This window comes from Tachypleus tridentatus, chromosome 2 (genome assembly GCF_004210375.1).
Source record: "Tachypleus tridentatus isolate NWPU-2018 chromosome 2, ASM421037v1, whole genome shotgun sequence".
Lineage (NCBI taxonomy): Eukaryota > Metazoa > Arthropoda > Merostomata > Xiphosura > Limulidae > Tachypleus > Tachypleus tridentatus.
Genome location: NC_134826.1, coordinates 127,167,819 through 127,191,059, shown reverse-complemented (window position 1 = coordinate 127,191,059; position 23,241 = coordinate 127,167,819). Strand labels below are relative to the sequence as shown.

Below are 23,241 nucleotides of genomic sequence, written 5' to 3'. Positions count from 1 at the left end.
ACCTGCCTCCCCAGAAATAAATTCTGGAAGGAAACTTTACTAGTTAGCTATTTAATATTTTTGGTTGGTATGAGATAATGGCAAAGTTCTATAACCTCAGATGTATAGTGAGGGTTAAAGTGCACATGCCATTCAGTTTTTCAGTGATATTCAACATGGTATTAAGTATTTTGATGTCACAGTTATAATATATTCATTTTACCCTACATTGCTGATTTAGCATCAGCTCTTGGTAAAGGAGAGTAAATTCCACATGCAGTAAACAGGAATAGTGAAAACAATTGTAGATATGCATTTCAGAGGATATGCAAACTGTACAGTGTATAAAACTATTTTTATCTTCACATAAATAACTTTTGTTTTCACTTGTCAAAATTTCTGTAAAATTGACATAGTTAATTCATAGACATATTTTAGCACATTTGACTTTTTTGTGTACAACAGAATTATACATTTCACTAAATGCTTGCCATATTTTGTATGGATGCAGTAAATTCAAATTGTAGACAACATTGCTAGTCCCAAATGTGGATTAACCTTGTACAATTTCAATTAACGATTTGTTTGTTTTTACTGGTTATGAAGCATTTCTTAAGTGCGTAATTTTACTTCAGAGAAAAGTTGAACAGTTTTATTTATTGCCTTAATTTTTGCTTTCAGTTCTAACAAGATTCACATTATTACAGTGTTCCCCAGTGGTACAGCTGGATATCTTTAGACTTCCAATGCTACTAATTGAGTTTTGATACCCATGGTTGGTAGAGCAGAGAAGATAGCCCAATGTGTAGCTTTGTGATCACTTCAAAACAAATATTATTATTAGTTAAATAAATAAAATAATGATTAAATCTACAAGTGCATTTTAGTAATAAGTGACAACAAAGTTAAATGGGCAGTTAAACAATTCTTGTATTTATCTGCTGTAGATTGGGTCTCATCTACAGGGTGGCCCGTAAGTCCCTATCCATCCATATGTTATTATATTATATTCAATAATATTAATGATGAGTTGAAGGCAGCTGTTACTGCAGCATTTGGAACAATAACCCCTGCTATGTTGAGGAAAATGTCTCTCAGAACATGGTGCCACATAATATTATGCAGCGAGAATGAGGGACAGCACATAGATACGCTGGATACATAAGATATATGGATGGGTAGGGAGTTACGGGCCACCCTGTACATATTAACACTTTTTTTTTTTCATCAACATAATTATGGTAAGATGAATGTCAAACCGTGGAAATAACCAGTAACCTCTTCAAATATAGAAAGAAATACAATACATATGTATGCTTATAAGATAATAATAGTTAGATTTTTTTTATAGTTATTTAATTGATGAAATAATTATTTTTTCTAAAACATCCCAGGATGCAGAAAAGACGTGTGTGAAAAGATTTTAGATTTTGTGATACATGGTTTTAAACTTTCTATTTGAAAATGAAAACTATAAGCACATAAATTAAGCACAATGAATGTGTTGTTCAAGTGTAAATGTATTTTTATTTATAACTAACATACAGAAAACAAGGGACCATTTGATTCTTTGAGGCTATTCATACACACTTATCCCAAGAATAAATAAAAATTAAACCAACTTTTACTTTTTAGAAAATCATTGATTCCTCTTTTAAACCCTTGAAAGGTGGTGCTTTTTGTTTTTTTCATTACTGTTGATGGCACTTATTTTGTCAGCTAATCACATTGTCAAAAAAATAGTCTTAACTAAGGCTCCTTTAATTTTATTTTTTCTCAAATCTTCAGTTGTTTCTTTTTATTCTATTGCCTTCAGAATTCCTTGAAAATAAATCAGAGGTTATTATTGATTAGGTGTAATATGTGTGTAGTTTTCAGTTGGAAAGATAATATATACTTACATAATATTCATATATATGTAGAGAGAGAGAGAGAGAGAGAGAGAGAGAGACCTGAGAAAGTCGTGTAGTGATTTGGTATTTAGAAACAGTCAAGTACTGGTTTGTGCATGAGAAGTGTGTTGACATTCTTGGCACAGAAATGTATGCTTTGTTCAGATAAAATAATTAATTGTTTAATTAGACAAAATACTTGTTGTCTGAGCAAAGGTTTAATCTGAGTTTAGGTCAGTTGAACTGGCAGGGATTCCTAACTCATAACCCATTTGAGGTGGTTTTCTTGGATCTATTCTTAATTATTGTACTAATATATGTCAATAAAGTCTAATACTACTGTTATATTTTTCACTTTTGTTGAAAAGTATTATAGGATAGTTATTTTTATAAATAATTTTTAAATGTTTTTTTTTCTACTGTGCTTTTTCCTGTGACCTATAGATTGGGAACCACCAAAGCAGTGATATGAGATGGAATTTTGTTCACTGCATCATGATACTTTTAAATAATTACGGCAGTCTGGTTCTTTTGTATTTAAGTATATAATTTAATATTTTCAAAATTCATATTTTCGGTATTCATAACCCAAGTTTCATAAATTTAAAAATTAACTTACAAATTAATGTTTTTTAATGCCAAAATGATTGTTAATTTTTAAAATAATGCCTTCTGTGAAGTGTAGTTCCGAGTAACTGTTCTGTACAAACATTGTATGGATAATGCAAAATTTGAGTTTTTGTCATATCTGTTTATATTCCGCTTTTCATTGGTGAAGTAACGGTTGGAAACAGCACGTGATCACTATCAAAATACGGCAGAAACTATAAAGTATGAAGAAATTCATATTAGATGTGATTAGATTTATCATTACAAAGTATTCTAAGCACTTTTTCTTAAAAGTACCTTCCGTCTAGTTAGCATAGTGTTCTAGAAATAATGCTGAACTTTAGTATTCAGTTGTTTAAAACTGCGTCGAGAATTAATTTAAGATGAATAAAAGTGACAGAAGGAACAAAACCGATGAAACTTTGTAAAATGGACGGCAACTACCTGTTGTGAAGACACAAGTATAGAGGGCGACGTTTCGAAAGTCTTTCGTCTTCAGGTCGCCATCTACACTTGTGTCTCCACAACAGGTAGTTGCCGTCCATTTTACAAAGTTTCATCATGAATATTCTGCCTAAACAATCTGTCAAAGAAACCAAAACTGATATTTAATAATTACACTTTCTCCTTTATTGTTCATGACTTTTACATTTATTTATTGTACACAATACACCTAAATGCTTTACCGTTATTCTTATTTCCGGTTGTTTTTTTTGTTTCTTTACAGTGGTAGAGACTCGAGTTGGTGGTTTCTTTAAGTTTTGTGTGATAGCTACATCGTTTCAATAAATGTATGTAATCAAAGCTCTGAATGATTATTTATCAAAATCTATATTGCTGTAACCTAATAATGTTTTTCATCCTGAGATGTCTCTAAAAATTAGCACCAAAAAAAGATTGAATTGCGTGAATGATTTAAGTTGCGGTTGTAAAACCAGACATGCAAACCTTTGTAATGACAAGTAATACAAAATAAATAAATAAAGATGATATAAGGATGTACAAAATCATACAAAACACCTTATATAACTAGCGAAGTATTTCCAACAAAATATTTTGTGGTCCGGCATGGCAAGGTGGGTTAAGGCGTTCCACTCGTAATCCGAGGGTCGCGGGTTCGAATCCCCGTCGCACCAAATATGCTCACCCTTTCAGCCGTACGGGCGTTATAATGTGACGGTCAATCCCACTATTTGTTGGTAAAATAGTAGCCCAAGGGTTGGCGGTAGGTGGTGATGACTAGCTGCCTTCTCTCTAGTCTTACACTGCTAAATTAGGGACGGCTAGCGCAGATAGCCCTCGAGTAGCTTTGCGCGAAATTAAAAAAAACTTTTATGTACACCTAAATGTTGTTTTTTGGTTATATTGAAGACCTCAGTTTTGGAAACCTCGAAAACCTAAATTAAGAGTTTGTAAAAATCTAATACATTGTTATATAAGAAATTTAAAACTACGAAAAGCAATACGTAATACACGACAGACATTTTTTCCTGGCCCATTTCTACATACTTAGCACTACTGTGTTTAGTGACAGTTGCAAACCATTCGAAACTTTTCAAAAAATGGGAGGGGTTTGATAATGAACTTGTGTATATCAACACTGATAAAGTAGTTTTTATTGTAATTATTTTAATGTGTGGTATTTACAGGTGAAACTGATTTATCCTAAGAGTGGCAAGATATCTTCGCCAAATAACTGGAGATTCGTCAACATACCTACTGTGAAATAATTCTGTATTCCTGGACTAAATTTGTAAGAAATAGAGAGTGGATGCAAAAGTACAATTAGAATAAGCAAACCCAGTGAAAACATGTATTTCAACTGTCACATACGTTGTTGCATCTACTGGAGCGTTAGGTTTGAAGATGTTTAATACAAACTCAGATTGTGTACAAGACTGACTCGGTTAATCCCTTATTACAGAATGAATAAATCTCGCATTACCTAGTTAAATCATTAACACCAAACTTACACAGACGACTAGCTCTACCTATCAATATGACTTATTATTCATAATTAAACGTGACAAAAATCATTACATCAAGTGATAACCTGACTACCAGTAGAGAAGATAATTGTCTAGTTTCACGTAGTATGAGTTACCATGCAGCAATTTTTCCCACAGGAATACAATAAGTGTTACTTTAGGTGAATGATACAAAACAATAGGTAGCTAGAGTAAAAGAAACCAACCTTCTTGACTAACATGTTACATGGAAACTGTACATACCATATATCGCGATATACAAGATCGATTGTTTTATGACATAATTACTATTCCAAGAAGTGGGGACTTAGCTAATACAGTGGATACAAAACTACCCAAACTAATCAAATATCAAGTTGCTGCAAAAAACAATACTAAGTTCATTATAGAACCCATGCATCGAACCTGAATTGTCCAATAAGAATTATTTTCTATGCACAGTATGGTACCGTTCAGTCAGCTGGTAGCACCAAGGACTACGTAATATTAAAATAATTTTCTGTGACTTCTGAACATGTGATTATGAGAGACCATCACAATGGAATAAATAATTTCGTGGAAACGTTGTTTAGGATGAGCACATTCTCTAACATATTTGCATTCATTTTGAATTTTTGTGGCCATATGTTGAATGAACTTGTAAGTGTAGTTTAAAAATTTCAAAATGGTTAAAATTGTTTTATGTATGAGATTCACATTCTTCAATGAGCAAGTCTCTTTTCACCTCCGTTTTAACAACCTGCTGAAAAGTCACCAGAACCCTCCATTTATATTCTAAAAATGTGAAACTGGTTTTCAAGGCATGGGGCTTTGCCTCCTGTCCTTCTCTCCTCTATAGGACTTTGCTCTAAACCTCACCCTTTAACATTTCATAGGTATCAGATTTTGGCAGTTTGAGATTCGTGGTTTTTAATTCTACACTACAAGATCACATTCCATACTTTGAGGTCGACGGTGCACTATAAAAGCGACATTCAAATTGCACTATTAGATCAAAAGAAGGGTTTGCAGAGGAGTCTGTGAGATTATTGAAGACATCCTTTTATATAGTTTTTCGCGAAATCTGAAATAAACTCTGTTTTCAACGAAAATAATTGTACTATGACAATATTATTTAGTCTTTCTCCATTTCAGAATCTATCTGCAAAAAATTAGATGCTTTTGAAGATATGGTAGGACTGAATGCTATTCGTCATCTTCACAAAGCGCTTGACGATGACGCCAATGGCAATGTGGACGTCGTTGAAAGTAATGAGGTAAGTACATTATAACTTGTGTAGATGTTTGACTAATTATTAGTTAGTTTGCCTCACAAAAAAATTAACCGTCTTATTGCACACTAAAATTATATCGTAGAGTGATTATTTAGAATTAAAAGCAAGCAAGCAAGCGCACACACACATATACATGCTTATATATGTACAGTCACGTGAAAAAGTTAGGACATTCTTTGAAAGACTGTATATTTTTGTAACATTTTTGGATATATTGATATTTAATCTCAATTTCAACAATAATGAGAGTTTATAGGAATATAACTAAACAATTAAAACTGAAGAAAAGACTTTTCAAGATCTACTGTAAATGTAATTCTACAAAAATGCATATTGTAACTGAGGGAAAAGTTAGGACACCCCCACATTTATTTCCACTTAAAATTGCTCAACTCACACACAGGTGTATCACACCAGGTGCACATGATTAGAAAATCGTTACTCAGCATTTTGAATGAGGCTTGCTTTATTTAAACCTCAGACATTTAGTTGGGTTTGTTCCAGAGCTTTGCTATGAGAAAACACACACTGAATTTTGCCCAAGTTTATTTTTTTCCCAGCCTTGACTCCGAGCTAGTCTGACGTGTTTTTTCTCCGGCTGCTAAACCAGAATGACGTTCTCATTGCCCGGTCTTGCTGTGCCGATCCCGCCTACGGTCTCACCGGTAATCGTCGACGGCCTGCCACCCCACCTCTCGCCCCTCCAAATCTCCACGCTCCTGGCGCAAGCTAAGCCTGGCGCCTCCCTTGACCCGTCCAAAACGAGAATTCTTCGCCGTGGGGGAATTCTCCTCCAACCATCGACGCCTGCTGATCTATGTTATTTCTGCGAGCCCTGGAATTCACAGTATAATATTAAATGTGCACCCACCAAGAGCCCTACGAACCTTTTCACCGTTTTCCTGAGCGGAATTCACCAGTCAATCCTACCAAGTGAAATTAAACAAGCCATTGAGAGCCAAACACAATCCGTGATTCACGCCGTGCACCGAATATTCTCGAAAACCACCAAGCATCCGACCCGCTACATGAAAATTGTTACAACCACCAAATAGCATGCCGACTCCATCCTGCGTAACGGGTGCTATTACCATATTTTCCATTTCAGTGCTGAACGTCCCCATCGACGCTCATATAACCCGAGACTTCCCAAACAACCAGTTTTGCCTCCCATTGTTTCACCTAAACTACGCATACACCCCCCGCAACCTACTGTTAGCCCATTACCTGTACAACCGCCCTCCCACTCAACGCATATCCCCATCAATATGACCCACAACTTCACTCAGACAACTGCTGACACCTCCGCCGGCCAAGCATCGATCAAACCACAATATTGTAGCAAATTTACCCAGACAGTGCCCAGTCCAATCAATCTGAAAACGGTGCCTGAGTCTAAACCTCTTCAAGTCACCCTGGAGGATAAATCAACTTCTACTGCCAAGCCCTCTACCATCTCGAAAGCCAGCCAAGCCCAATTGTCCTGGAAGCATAAATCTTCCCAAACAATAGAGTAATTTCCTAATAACCCATCTTTGAAAGTTCAGACTCATATTTTACCGCAATCAAGCCCATCTCAGACCGATGATGACGACCAAGATACTGACCTAGATTCTATCCCCAATTTAAGTATAATAAAATCTCCGTTTGGAATACACCGTCGCGATCCAAAGTGCCTAAAATCCGCATTGCTCCGAAAAAAGCTGCATCGCCTCTGTATCAAAGAACAATACCTATCCCCTCATTAAACCTTTGTTACAAATTTCCCTGCTATTTAAGGCACGATTAGGGTAGACTATTCGGCGCCCTGACCGTGAAAGTGGGTTTTCTCGGGGTACTCCCGTTTCCCCCCACAGCAAAATTTTTGAGTATGCCTATACCCACGCCCTGAAAAGAGGTACGTCTTCCTATCCTGAACTTCTCCTGTATCTTTCTACACTCCTCCACTTTATGTACCGCCCCTCCCTTTCTCCTCTGACTTCGTTTGTCTCCTGCACGACCATATCCAACTAATCTCAAAACATGCTCTAGAAATTACCCAATGATCCAGTTTGCTCAACGAGAGGTCTTGAACCCTCAATCATGCGCGGGGTTGAAGAGAAACAAAAGTTTCTGAGCGCCCCTGGTTTGCTTTATGGGTCCCCCTAAGGTCTTTAAAACCAAAATTACTGTCAAGTCTAAATGAAATGAAATTGGGTTTGTTCCTGACCGTTGAAGTGAGAGTGAGCACCGCTTCCGGTCTTGCGGTGCCGTCGTTTGCCGTGCTCGTTACGGGTGTTTGTGGTTTTGTTACCGTGTACTGTATCGTGTTTGTCTTCAACCGTGTTTCTTGGTCCCGTGTTGTATAGCAGCTGTTTCGTGTTTGTGTGTGTGTGTGTACAGTGAAGTGTAGGTCGGTATGGCTGAGGACATCCAGCCGTGCTCTGTTCGGCCACGGTCAATCCGCTTTGTGGTGTCCGTGGCCACACTACCCTCGGCGGTCATAGACGCCGTGAATGCTGCTGTCGGGTGTAGCCACACCGAGTGTCTGCAACATTTTGGCAGTGGGCGATATGTGGCGACGCTGGACAGGGGTAACTTTCCATTCGGAGAACAGCGTGTGCCCGTGGAGCCGACCGGGCAAAACATTACATGGCTCACCCTCCGGTCGGCCCCTAACGAACTGGCCCATGACGTCGTCAGGGGCGCATTGGCGGCCTACGGCACGGCCCGTAAGATAGAACGCGAGGCGCACCACACGCGCCCGTCAGTGTGTACCGGGAACCGGAGAATCTGCCTGAACATGAAGAAGCCGGTTTCCAACTTTATCACAGTGAACGGCTTCCGGGTCATTGTCAACTACCCGGGCATGCAGTGGCTGTTTCGCTGCTGTGATCTCGAAAGCCATCTATTGGCCGAGTGCCAGACCCCGCGGTGCGGGATATGTGTGGCCTACGGATAGATAGACAGTGCCTCCACTGTCAAGTGTGATGTTTGTAGTGGTTGCCACACGCCCTCGCGTTGCCCGAGGCGTGTGGTGACGTATGCCTCGGTGGCTGCGGGGTCGCCGACGGTTTCGCGGCCGCGAGGACGAAGTGGACGCGGCGGCTGTGGATGGGGAGCCCGAGGGGGCGCCTGTCCCGACGGCTGCGGCGTCTGGGGAGGGTGTGTCACGGTTCCCTAAGGAGGACCGTGTCTTGCCCGCCCAGGTTGTGGAGGCTGCGTCCTCTGGGGAGGTGGATGGCGCTGTAGGTGCCGTTCGGGTGGAGGGGGCTTCTGAGGAGGGTTCGGTCCACCCTTCGAGGCCAGGATTGGACGGGTCCCCTGTGGAGGTTCCAGATGGCCCCGAGGGAACCCTGTCTCCCTGGAGGTTCAGGCTTCCCTGTCGGGTGGTGTGCGGGTTGGGGTTATGCGGACACCCACGATCCTGCCACCCTTGTAAGTGTTGGGGAGGGTCCTGACCCCCTGTCGGTGTGGGCCCTTGGGCTGCTTGGGAGGGGGTGGTGCGGCAGTGCACGATTGCCGCTACTGCCCTGTCAACCTGTTTGACTGAGCGGAGGTGGTGAGAATGAGGATCCTCCCTTTGGTCTGGTACCTGGAGGCTGCCCTTTCTTTGGATGACTGCTCTGCAGAGCCATCGAACGCCTTGTCTATGCCTTCCTGTGGGGCGGCAAGCCAGAGGCGGTGTCTCGGCTCTACTTGACGCTACCGCCTCGCAGGGGTGGTATGGTCATCCCATTTGTCCTGACCCAGCGTCTTTCCCTTCTTCTGTCTGTTACTTTTCGCAGTCTGTCTTTGGAGGGTCACCCCTGTTGCCTCGCAAGATTCTTGGTTGGCACGGGGCGCAAGCTCTTTGGTGTTCCTTTGAGCCTACGGACACCTATGTGTTTTGACCCTCCTTCTTGGTACGTTGATGCTGCTGCGGCGATCCGGCGGTGTCGTACAGTGTCTGCCGATGTACCTACGGACTCCCGTTCCCTTTACCAACTGCTGGTCCCCGAGTGTACCCACAGGATCGAGCGACACCACCCTGCTCTGCCGTGGGAAGTTGTTTGGGGCCGCGTTACACTGCACCATGTCACCATGTTGATATCTACCTTCAAGCTTTCAACTGGCGTGTGGTGCATAACATCTTGACAGTGAGGGAGCGATCCTACCTGTGGAACTCTTGTGGGTCTGAGTCGTGTCCAGTGTGTCACACCCAGGTAGAGTCTGTCTTACGTAGGTTGGTCCTCTGTCCGACGTCGGCGGAGATCTGGGACAGGATTGCTCGCCTTTTCCGGGTTCCGCCGCTCTCGGCGGAGACCATCCTGTACCACGTATTGGTTCCTGTTCCCAGCCACCTGGCCTTTTCCTTTCAGTACACATTTACCATCTTTAAGTACATCATCTGGCTTGCTCGGAACAACTTTGTCTTCGCGCAGGTTCCAGTGTCGTACTTTTCGATACTGGGAAGGGCCAGATATAGGCTGTTACTCCGCCTTGAGGCGGACTACCAGCGCCTGGGTTCCAGGATGTTTTACCATCTCTGGCGGCCGGACGTCTCACCACTTTGTGCGTTGGTGGGGGGTTGGGTGGAGATCGGCTTCTGAGCTGCCCTGCCTCCGCTCTCGCTTTGTTTGTTTTTGTTAGTATGCATTAATGTTTGTATACATTTAATGGTTTTTTTCGTTTGTATATATACAAACAGGAAATATATGTACTGTTTTTCACTTGTATTTCATGTCTTGCCTTTTTGTCCTGTTTTTTTTTTTTTTTTTGTAAATAAATTCAAAATGAGAGCAAATGAGCTGTCTGAGGCCTTCAGAAAGAAAGTAGCAGCTTTATGAGTCTGGTAAGGGATTTAAAAAGATCTCAAAAGATTTTGAAATCAGCCATTCCACTGTCCGGAAAATAGTCAACAAGTGGAGGGCTTTCAAAACAACTGCCAACATGCCCAGGTCTGGTCGTCCAAGGAAATTCATCCCAAGAGCAGACTGCAAGATGCTAAAAGAGGTCGCCAAAAATCCTAACATGTCATCACGGGACGTACAGCAGGCTCTGGCTACTGTTGATGTGAAAGTGCATGTCTCTACAATCAGAAAGAGACTGCACATGTGTAACTTGCATGAGAGGTGTGCAAGGAGGAAACCTTTGCTCTCTAAAAGAATCATCAAGGCCAGATTAAAGTTTGCTAGAGAGAATGTAGACAAAGACCAGGACTTCTGGAGTAATGTTCTTTGGACAGATGAGTCCAAAATTGAATTATTTGGACACCAGAACAGAGGACATGTTTGGCGTAAACCAAATACAGCATTCCAGGAAAAGAACCTCATACCAACTGTGAAGCATGGAGGTGGAAGTGTCATGGTTTGGGACTGCTTTGGACAGCTCACAATCATAGAATTCACCATGAATTCTACTGTGTATCAGAGGGTACGTGAGGAACATGTGAGACCATCTGTAAGAAAATTAAAGCTGAAGCGGAACTGGACCCTGCAACACGACAATGACCCAAAACATACCAGTAAATCTACCAAGGACTGGCTAAAAACTAAGAAATGGCGAGTCCTGGAATGGCCGAGTTCAAAGCCCAGATCTCAATCCCATTAAGATGCTGTGGGGTGATTTGAAATGGGCTGTACATGCAAGAAACACCTCAAACATCTCACAGCTGACAGAATTCTGCATTGAGGAGTGGTGCAATCTTTCTTCAGACCGATGTCAGAGACTGGTAGATGGCTATAAGAAGCGTCTCACTGCAGTTATTTCAGCCAAAGGGGGTAACGCTAGCTATTAGGGGGTAGGGTGTCCTAACTTTTTCCTCAGAATATGCATTTTTGTAGAATTACATTCACAGAAGATCTTGAAAAGTCGTTTCTTAGTGTTAATTGTTTAGTTATATTACTATAATCTCTCAGTATTATTAAAATTGAGATTATATATCAAAAAATACACAGGCTTTCATAGGGTGTCCTAATTTTTTTTCACGTGACTGTATATAAAGTAAACTAGTGCAAGAACCATTCTCTTTGGGAATAAGTTAGAATTGGACTGTCAAAACTTTATTTATGTTTTACGTAGAGTGCATGCATTTTTACAGAAGCCGTAACAAGAGATTGTGTGTTTATTCGTGACTGCTTCTCTGAGTGAAAAATTTCAGTTGTTAAATATTGTCAGGAATTATTGTCTGACTGTATATGGTTGAAATGCTCAAGAAATACATATGAAATAATATGGCAAAACAATATCGTATTGTGACTTTAGACTGTTGAAAAGCGTTTCTTGTGTATGACGTTTTTTTGTATATATATTTCTTGTGATGTGTTATGTAACACATTAACTCAATTTTATTTCATCTTAAGATGCCTTTGAGGTTACAAGGCATACTGAATGACCATTTTATTATTGTATTTGTCATGCCTTCTTTTCTAATATATTTTTATTTTTTTACAATTATGAATAATATGTCTGTGTTTTTATTGTAGCAAAGCTGCATCGGGCTATCTGCTGTGTCCACCGAGGGGAATCGAACCCCTGATTTTAGCGTTGTAAATCCAAAGACTTATCGCTGTCCCAGCAGGGGACTATGAATAATATAAATATACCTGTTGATATTGTTTATGATGGAGTGTAAAAAAAGCATAATTCTTGTTATTATTTCGAGTAAAAACCAGATGAGTATTATTTATAAGTGCGTGTACAATTCGACTAATTTTTCGAGAGGCAAACTGCACAACCTGCTTCTGCCCTTGATGAAAGTCTACGAGTCAAAGTGGACTCTCACTCCATGATAGGCTTTTTTTTTTTATTTCTCGTAATACACTTTAGGTATCTTGCATTACAAGTTTTGGAGATTAGTTTGAGGACTCTGCATTCTTCCGTCCTTTTTCTCTTGACACACGCACAGATCGGATAAAGATGAGCAAAATCTCTGTGAAGATTTTCATTAGGGTTCATTTTCCAAGAAAATTGTTGTAAGACGGGGAGTGGATTGGGAATGAGGGTGTGGAAGTCAAGTTGCGAAACTTATCAGAAATGGCAAAGCAATTACGTCAGTTCTTGTTCAAAGCAGCCCATTTCATATATTAGAGATGTGGTTAAGATTTCTGCTGTCTGAATTTGTTACATTTAATGCATTAAATGTAATAATAATCTTTAGTTTTTGCTTCCACGGAAAACCAAATTAAACATAACGAAGAAAGAAGCATCCTAAAAATTATTTTATTTGTGTTTGTGTGTTTTTCTTGCAACACAACCACATCGAGCCATCTGTTGTGTCAACCAAGGGGAATCGAACCCTTGATTTTAGTATTGTAAATCCGAGGACTTATCTCTTTCCTAGCATGGGACTTTTATTTCTGAAATACTTCTCTAATTTATTAATTTGTTCAGTTTTTTTGGGTTTGTTTTTTTTTAATTTCGCGCAAAGCTACTTAAGAGCTATCTGCGCTAGCCGTCCCTAATTTAGTAGTGTAAAACTAGAGGGAAGGCAACTAGTCATCATCACCCACCGTCAACTCTTGGGCTACTCATTTACCAACGAATAGTAGGATTGACCGTCACATTATAACGCCCCCACAACTGAGAGGGCAAGCATGTTTGGTGCACCTGGGATTTGAACTCGCAACCCTCAGATTACGAGTCGAACGCCTTAGCCCACCTGGCTATGCCGGGCTAATATGTTCAGAGCATATATGAAGAAAATGCCTGTACCTCGATTTCTATACTTGGATCCATCGAAAGAGCTGGAAAAATAAATATAATTCAATAGAGAAAACATCCGAAAGCAACTTTTTATAACAGTCTTATTCATATGTATAAAAGTATTTTCTTTGTACCCAACAACAACTGCTCTGGGCAACCATTTTGCTTTTGTTGATCCTGTTGACTTGAATCAATGCTACAAATTATATTTTTTGGCTCTGTTTCAATGAGATACATTTTGAATTCTAATTGTTATTGAAATTTTTCATTATGGTTTGCTCAGACCTCCTTACCATAATCGGTTTTTTACCGCAATGCTACACAATGGGCTTTCTGGGACATCTAAGCCCCAGATTTTGACGTTGTAAATTTTGAAACGTCTTAAGAACCCTATTTGGGCCTCGATAATATTTGTGATTTTATGAAAATCCATAATTGATTCCCTGCCAGAGACGCTAAGCACAAAAGCCTATATATTTTTCTGGCCAATAAATCAAATTACAGTTTGTACAGCTTGTTTGTTGGAGTGTGACCGTCGTTACTTGTAGGCCCGGCATGGCTAGGCGGGTTAATTCGTTCGACTCGTGGGTTCGAATCCCTGTCGCATCAAACATGCTCGCCATTTCAGCCGTGGAGGCGTTATAATGTACAGTCAATCCCAATATTCGTTAGTAAAAGAGTAGCCCAAGAGTTGGCGGTGAGTGGTGATGACTAACTGCCTTCCCTCTGGTCTTAAACTTCTAAATTAAGGACAGCTAGCGCAGATAGCCCTCGTGTAGCTTTGCGTGAAATTCAAAACAAAAAAAACAAAAACAAACATCATTGCTTGTTGAACCCGGACGTAAATGATGACGTAACATGGTTCGTAAAATTCATTGTAGATTAACAGGATGTTTATGTATAATTAGTGGCGTGATAAATGTCTGTAAACAGCACTTTTTGTTAGAAGTGTGTGGACAGACCCGGTTCCAATATAATTTGGGGCTGAAGGGAAAATGATGCACATAATTACACTAAATGTAAAATAACTCTAAAATTAGATTAATGGACTGCATTTGCATGGGGGCACTCCTTCCCCTTATGGCATTGCTATGTGTGTGTGTTTACAAAATTTTATGTTGGAGTGAAGATTAAATTTATACAACCCATTATTTCTCTTCTAATATCAGTAACTTAATTTATCAAACTTTAAAAGTGATAACAGTTTACATTTGACTTAGAGGAAACATTTTATCGTGAAGTATTAGATAGTTTAAATAAACCACTCTGATTCGTTACCTTGAGGTTGTTGGGTTAGCCAAGAAGCAGATTAATTATTAGGATTATGTGCCCAGCTTAAGATATTGGTTAACTTCACACACGTATCGCAACTAGAGCTGTATGTATAGTTTATGAACTTATGGATACACTTTCTAATGTTATGCCAGTTGTAAGTGAATAATGTGTATATATAGATCAGTTTTTACAAATATATGTTAAAAAACTAAAGCACATCAAACTTATGCAAAGTTTTTATGTTCAAGCTAATAGATCTTGGAAAAACGTTTACACATCAGTGTGAAGACATTTTGAGAATGTTTAGTAGAACTTGTCATGGCTGTATTCATCGCATCAATTAGAGAATAGTGATAATGAAAAACATATCAATGTTATCACATTCCGATACTGTCTTAACAGTTATCTGTGCAATACGAGGTTCAGTTCTTTATTGTTCTGTCAGGTGAGAATTTGTTTCAATGGACTGTCAGTGAGGTGAAGATGGCCTTTATTTCACTGAATAATGTTATTTAAAAGAGGAGCCTAAATTTAACATAGTTTATTTTAAAATGTAATATTTACCCCTGTTTTATACGTTTTATCATAAAGCTAATTATGTATTAAAGGTGAGCTATGCACTATATTACTTATCACTAGGGTGACACCCATGTATTTCGTTTCGACATTGTCGCTAGGGGACGTGTAGCATGAGAATTGTTTTACATGTACATTATTAGCTAGCAATAATAGGTTCTAAAGTAAGGAGAATAAAAGTACAGTAACATGAAACCCTGGTATAAAGTGAGATATGACTCATTATTAAAGTCAGAGACGCTAACATCTTTCGAAACATGTTCACCAGCTCTTCTCGTGTGTTTATTAACAAAGGCATCTTTTGTTACCATTTTCCCGCCATTCAAATTTGATCACTAAGTTTGCAACCTACAAGAAAATATATTTCTTAATTATTTCTTTTTTTACTTTTAGTATATTTTTAATATTTTTATTAGATGTGTATCAATTAGATTGAAAGTAAATAGAACTTAATTACATATCGAAGTGAGGTTAGCTTCGTAATGCCAATTTTGGTGATAAAGGGTCGTCTTCAGGTGGTCAGTCACGAGGCTCTAGGGATCTCGAATATTATTAATATTCTCAATTTTATTTACTATAATAAAGTTTTTTTTTTTGTTTCTACCGAATGTTGCACAACGTTCATCTATGTCAGTTTTTATTGGAATGGTCAGGTTCTTTGATAAACTGGATGACGTTGAAAGTTAAATGATAACTGTTTATTTTTGTATCCTTATCAGAACTGACAAATCACTTGTCTGTGGATATTTGTAATTCTGAACTAAGAGTTATCTGTTGAAAAACGTGGATCTCTCCCACACACGCGTAGAACAAAACGAGACAATAAGAGTGGATCGTTGGTCTATACAAGAATGTTTGTGTTGCTGAAATGGATCACGATATATGTTTGACATATGAGATCTATTCGTTATATAGCGTGCTTAAGTTACGAAAGCGACGTTCGTTGTTTAAAAATGAATGTTACGTGAATTAAATAAATCGTGTATAAAATTCACAAACTAGACGGTTCAGTAAAAACAGTAGTTTCAAATATTGGCACCAATAAGTAATATGGCTTATCAGGTTTTTCTGATTTTTGTTTTCAAACGATAGCTTTTAATTACTTATCTTTACAGAATCTAACATTTCACAAAGATAAACAGATACAAGTTATTTTACGTTTAGTTTAGTTGCTTCTCCATGTTTGACGTAACTTGCTGAGCTATTCTTTGCTGTTACAGAATCGTGTTTTATCTCAACACAAATAACACATTGTTCAGCTCCGTTCAACCTACACTTTTTTAATAATTGGTACACAAGTCTTCATGTTTTTTTGTAAGTTACTACAGTTTGTGAATGACTTCATACATTATTTTTAATAGGATAATACTTAAATAGTACATTCCTAGTAGAACAAAAGCAAGGCTTCAGATCATAATTAATAACTTACTCTGCACTGTTCTTTTAAGATTAATATCTATGGCAAACCGACATTTAGGTAGCTTCGTACCAGTTTCCTTTAGAATTTATTTCAACGAAGATTTAAAACGTTCAGAGTATTTTTCATTACACAGGCAAATAACAAGAATCAGTAAAGATTAACGAATTAAATAAACAGCACTTATTGTTCAGTTCAATGTTCATTATGTAATCCGTGTATGCTTGAACATGTTATTACTCTAGTCCTTATAGCTATTTTACAAATGTTGCAATCTTTTCTCACGAAATGCAACATCAATATAATATGATATATACATGCACGTGTGTTTGTAAACAGAACTTACTTTCTTGGCAGGGAGTTCACCAAGATACGAATTAAATTTATTATACGAAACGTACTTTAACAAAATAAGATTGTGTTGATATTAAAAAAACGTTCAATGCTTTTGTTATGCAAGGCTACCACCTACGATAAATGAACATAAGCCACAAAAGGAGTGGTAAATACATATATGGAAATACCTGACATTTGTGAACTGAGCATAATATCGCGCCGGTAGTAGTTGAGGTCTTCACCTAAAGCCAAGGGGCAGTTGAAAATTTGAAGGTTTTTTTTATTGCTAGAGTAGCCGGTTCATAATGAGAAGACTCAACTGATGTTTATTTGTTCGCAAATTGAGATTATATTTTAACTCCATTTATGTTTAGTCAATGACTAAATTTGACCCGAAAGATTCCAGCACACAAGTCCGTTTGGGTTATATTCAAAAGCGTGCCTACGGATTGCGTCAGTTTTTTTTTTTTTTTTTTCTTGTTTGTTACCGTCATTGATGATTTGTGGCGTTCTGCTACAAATAATGGAAATAGAAGTTTTATTTAACATACTTTATTTCAACTCGGTTTCACCATCAACCGCATTTTCAATTTCAGCCTATATAGTTAAATATTATAAATGTGAATTGCAGTAATATCTGTCAAATGTTTTAGTGAACGAAACCAGTAATTTGAAAATACGCCTTCCAGTGGCTAAGCGGTAGCTCTGAAGGCTTATAATTCTGAACCGGGTTTCAACGTGTGTGGTGGCACAGCACAAATAAGCCACTGTGTAGCTTTGCGCTTAACAATAGCAGTTACGAATTATTTAAAAAAAATATATAAGTTTAAGACTTTGCTAGTATCTCCAAGCGTACACAGCTCCTTCGTCAAAGCATTTTGGTCAATACCAAAGTTCACTTGTTACCACAGACAAAGCATTTTAAATATTAAGACGACCTATTACTTAACGTGTTTTAATGCATAGATTATTCAGTTGTACTATTGCTTTAAATACTGTATTCATTACAATAGAATTAAACTATGATATTATTGCAAACCGTGTTGCTGACAAAACTATAAGTTAATATACCCCATCTCAATGATGGGCAATAACGTATTTGCTATACTACACATGTCTATGTCCGAATCCCATGAAGTGCCACACTCCTTTTTTTAACTTATTTGTTGTACTATACATTTCTACATCCGAATCCTGTGTTGTGTCAGACTCGTTTTAATACACACTACCAAGTTTATAAGAATAATAGCAGTTATTTTCATCGGTACACAACCTTGTATGCATTCTACGTGTTTCTGGAATAACTGCTGTAACGCTCACACTTGGGCTTTTAAACCCACACGTAGTGTGTTTTGGATAGCTACAAGGAAAGGTGTCCATCATTCTTAGGATGCCAGCCATTTCCAGATGGTGAGGGGATGTCAGGCTAAGATAAGGATAATTTTCATGTCTGATATGTTACAGAAGACTATCACATGTTGGAAGGCTTCATTCTGGCCTGCTTGTGACAGAAAAGCTTATATCGCGCATTATTTGCATCCATTGAGTTAGCCATTGGGCCATAAAGAAGAGCCGTCTGAAGTTCTATTAAGTTCATTTGTGCAGGCGATATATCCATTATAGTATCAAACTCGGTAAGACTTCTATCTTTTTTGTGGATTTTTCCAAGCTAACTGTGATAGCTTAATTTGCTAACCTTTGCAAACTACTAGTTGAAACACAGGGAGCATTTTAATCAACTAACGAATCTATAACAATGTGTATTCATATTTCAAACAATAATACAGTATAATAATAGCAGGAGTATATTTTTTTTCCATAAAAAATAATATATATAAATACAGTAATACTGTCTGTTATGTGGCCAGGTGGGTTAAGGCTTTCGAGTTGTAATCTGAGGGTCGTGGGTTCGAATCCCCGTCGTACCAAATATGCTCGCCCTTTCAGTCGTGGGGGCGTTATAATGTGACAGTCAATCCCATTATTCGTTGGTAAAAGAGGAGCCCAACAGTTGGCGGTGGGTGGTGATGACTGGATGCCTTCCCTCTAGTCTTACACTGCTAAATTGAGGATGGCTAGCGCAGGTAGCCCTCGTGTGGCTTTGCGCGAAATTGAAAAACAATCTGTCCATGCAAACTACTTGTCAGGGTGGATGAATCTCCACCAAAAGTAATGTGGTGATTTATCAGGTGTACTATCCGATTACCCAGGGCGCCAGTGCACACTTGGGGTGCCTGAACTTGTTAGGAATGACAATGCATTGTGGCTATGTGCGATTTGCAGCCTTGTATATGTAGCAAACTGTATTGATTTTTTGTTCAAAGACAATAGACATTTACTTAGCTATTGGTGAGTAACGTTGATAGGCAACGTGCTAATTAATGGTAATATTAACATAGAGTCTCAAGAGCTTGCCATACACCATTTATTTGGTGGTGTTCACTTTTTATTTTCTGTTTTTGAAGTCCTGAAAAATACGGAACACGATTTTCCTCAAGGAAGGATACAAGTTGTAAGGGAATAATAAAGGTATAATAAATCACATAAAAATGAACACAATGTAAACTCGCTGAATAAACTAGTGAATATATAAAATCCTAATCTTTTAAATTGTTTTATTTTTACTTTTCACTTTGTTACTTTACAATGATTTGAGTAGCAGGCAGAGAGTTGCTAATCCTTCATGTCAATGTATTAATGACATTTTCCGGTATTGCCACTGGCTGTGGCGAATTTCTCTCTTACTTTGTCACACATGTGGGTAAATTAACCTTTGTTTCTCCAACAATGACATTGACCATGTATCTTGTACGATATAAAACGAAACTACAAACTACGTCTACAAACGATATAGTGAATAAATAGATCGGGTTGAGTGTTTTGAGAACATTCGTGTTCAATAGAATGTAAAATTCAACCTTTTTTCAAATCTCAATTTTTGGTCGCAGTTTACAGTTTTTCGCTGGAAAAATGAGTAGATACTTGAAAAACTTACTATACAGAACTGTTTCTAACGCTATTCATCACTATACAACTCCGTAAAGGTCGAATCTGTGTGTGACCTCTTAACCTTCGTTTACGACGCGCAACAAATTCAGCTGCTCAATTTTTTCTGTATATTCGAATGGAGAAGAATAAAAGTTCTCCGTGATGGGAAATGGAGGCGAAACCGGAAAATCGTGACCCCTATTGCAAATTTACATACACACAGGATAAACATTTCGCGAAGTTTAGGGTTGCGCATCGCGTAATAAAAACGTTTTTCCAGTATCGTATATATATATATATATATATATATAAAACCAAGAGTTTCGTTATTGTATGATGCAGGGAAACGTAAAATTTTCAGTTTCGCATTTTATCAGTTTTATGAGCGTTTTTAACCAGTGCTTCTCCCATCGTAGATTGATCTTCATCAACTTTGGTGTGGAGGTTCGTTGGATTCACAGTGAAATACATACACATTTTCAATTTTGCGGTTTTTTATAGGCGTTTTTGTGTTTTTACAATTTCATATAAGGGAAACAACTTTTCATGTCCTAAGTTAATCAGGCCTGGTATGGCCAGGTGGTTAAAGGACTCGACTGGTAATCCGGTTCGACCCATGAACTGGCGGTGGCTTCCCTTTAGTCTTACATTGCTAAATTAGGGACGGCTAGCGCAGATAGCCCTCGAATAGCTTTGCGCGAAATTCAAACCAAACTGAAGTAAATCTTTCATTAATTATTAATTTACATAACTTCTGTCTAAGGGACGGTTTTTCCAATTAGAAGATATTAATTTACTAAACAAACTAAATCAGTATTATAAACGTTTATTTATAATTGGAGATCTTAATAGTAAACATCAAGATGTTGGATACCATATAACTACATCAGATTGAACGAAACCATTATAAGTTTTGAAATTGGAGACTGTTTCTTGGATAATTTCATTTCACACACAAGTTTTTCATATGGTACCAGAGATTTACTGAATTTTTATATAAATTAATCATAAATTAGCAATAAGTGTTGAAGTTTTAATGTCGTATTTCATCTACAAGCAATTATTTATAAATAACGCGTGTCGTCGATCTCGAACCACATGACAATAAACCCAAAAGAAAACCAAAATTTAATTATAATAAACTTACCAGATCATTTGTTACTATAATGAACAATAAGTGCAGCAAAAATCATCTGATATTGATTACTATCAAACAGTTACTGTCAAATCTGCAGCAAAAAACAATATACAGTTCAAGAGAGATATTACCTCATGCACAAATAATAAACATAATAAAGGAAAGCCGACACCTGAGAAGACAATACAAGAGACTTGTATATCAAAACTCAAATTAACACAATAAGAAACCAAATGAAACAATTTAAACGAGATAAATACGTCAGTCACTGTTAAAAATTAAACGATCATATAGAACCGAAGAAGGTTTGAACAGACCCAAACCAATTTACACACAGTCAAAACACTAATACAACACACCCGATCTTAAATCACGAAAATAAAATAGCATGTATAAACGAACAAACAATTAATGTTTTTAAAGAGCAGTTGAGAAAACCCTTTAAAACGCACAGTGAACCAAACATAGACACAAACTATCTGACCCGGTATGCCCCAAGTGGTCAGGGCGCTCGACTTGTGATCTGAAGGCTGCGGGATCGAATCTCCGTTACACTAAACATGTTCGCCTTTCAGCCGTGTGGTGTTATAATGTTTCAGTCAATCCCACAATTCGTTGGTAAAATGGTATCCAAAGAGTTGGCGGTGGGTAGTGATGACTTGCTACCCTTCCCTCTGGTCTTACACTGCTAAAGTAGGCACGGCTAGCGCAGATAGCTTTGCGCGAAATTTAAAATAAATACACTATTTTAACACAGTAAACGAGTCTATTGAACAAACTAAACATATACACATCAAATTTCCCAGCAACTGTGACAAATCCTCAAAATTCCAGTAACAACCATTATAGAAGTAGAATAACACAGAATTACTTACATACATTAAGTCAAAAACATATCTATAGGTAACAATGGAATACAAGCCCTTCCTCTTAAAAAGGGTGCTCAGCGTTTGTTTGACCATTTAATTTGTCCCTCAACTCTGGTTATATTTCAACAGAAAGAGAGCGAATGTTCTAATGTTTCTAAAGGAAGGCAAACCAGCGAATAAATATAGAAGATAACGATCTATCAGTCTGACTAGTTAGTTGTATAGGCAAAATTTTAGAATTATTAGCAATAGGATCTCCATTTTCCTAGACATCACATCAAAATTAGTTGACTTTCAAAAGGGTTTCAGGAAACTTCTGTAAACAACAGATCATTGGATTAGATTAACTGAAACTGTAATAGATGGTTTTAATGGAAAGAAATGCACTATCGCCTGCTTTCGCGATATACAGAAATCATTCGACACTGTTTGCTATAATTGTGTAAGATATAAATTGAAACAGAAATACCGACTAGTGTTACTAGCTGGTTGACTAACCTATAAAAACATAGAAAACAGAGATTGGATGGGCAGGGCTCCTATTCACAGTATTTTATTCACGAGGGAGGTTTTTCCCAGTGGCGGGTAATTAACCCTACTCTTGTTTTCATGCACATAAGCTATATGCCATTAGATGATCGTAATTTTAGTTTAACATCACAATTTGCAGACGATGTGGCGATTCAGAAAAGCTCTGCAACTCCCTTAACTGCAGTTACAAATTTACAGTCCATTTTGAATCAATTTACACCATGTAATAAATTTTTACTTTTTCTTGTTCCTGGGCAGAAAGTGTTATTTCCTAATTGCTTATGCTAAAATAAATGGAAAAGACCTATTTTGCTCTTCACACTTTGATTTTGTGACCTGGGTAATGAAATTTTCAAATTTATCCATTTTTCAGAACATTCCAGGTAGATTCAGTGCTGAGTAGCTGATAGAGAATATTCTCGAACTTTCAAGAATGTTGTAGAACTTACGAGAATTTTCTAGAACTTTCCATAGTAATATATATAGGGACTCACCACTTCAGTTTAGTTCTAGTTGCCTAAGTGAATACATAGACCTGTCTGATTTTATCAAAGACATCATCAAGAAGCTACAAGCATCCTCCAAACGCATATTGCTATGTATGTGGCCATTTTTTCAAGACAAGAGCGAAAACATACTTTGTGACAGCATCTGCTAAAACGTGTGAAGCCTACAAGGCATATTTCAGCATGCCTGTCAGGGAT

The 23,241-nt window shown here is 37.9% G+C and overlaps 1 pseudogene across 1 annotated transcript in view; it reads left to right on the top strand.

The window, feature by feature from the left end:
* Positions 1-23,241, top strand: part of LOC143245058 (stromal interaction molecule homolog) — a 58,912-nt pseudogene that overhangs the window by 2,491 nt on the left and 33,180 nt on the right. Inside the window, exon 3 of the transcript XR_013025454.1 lies at positions 5,603-5,724. The product of XR_013025454.1 is annotated as a stromal interaction molecule homolog (transcript). The remainder of the gene's footprint in view (positions 1-5,602; positions 5,725-23,241) is intronic.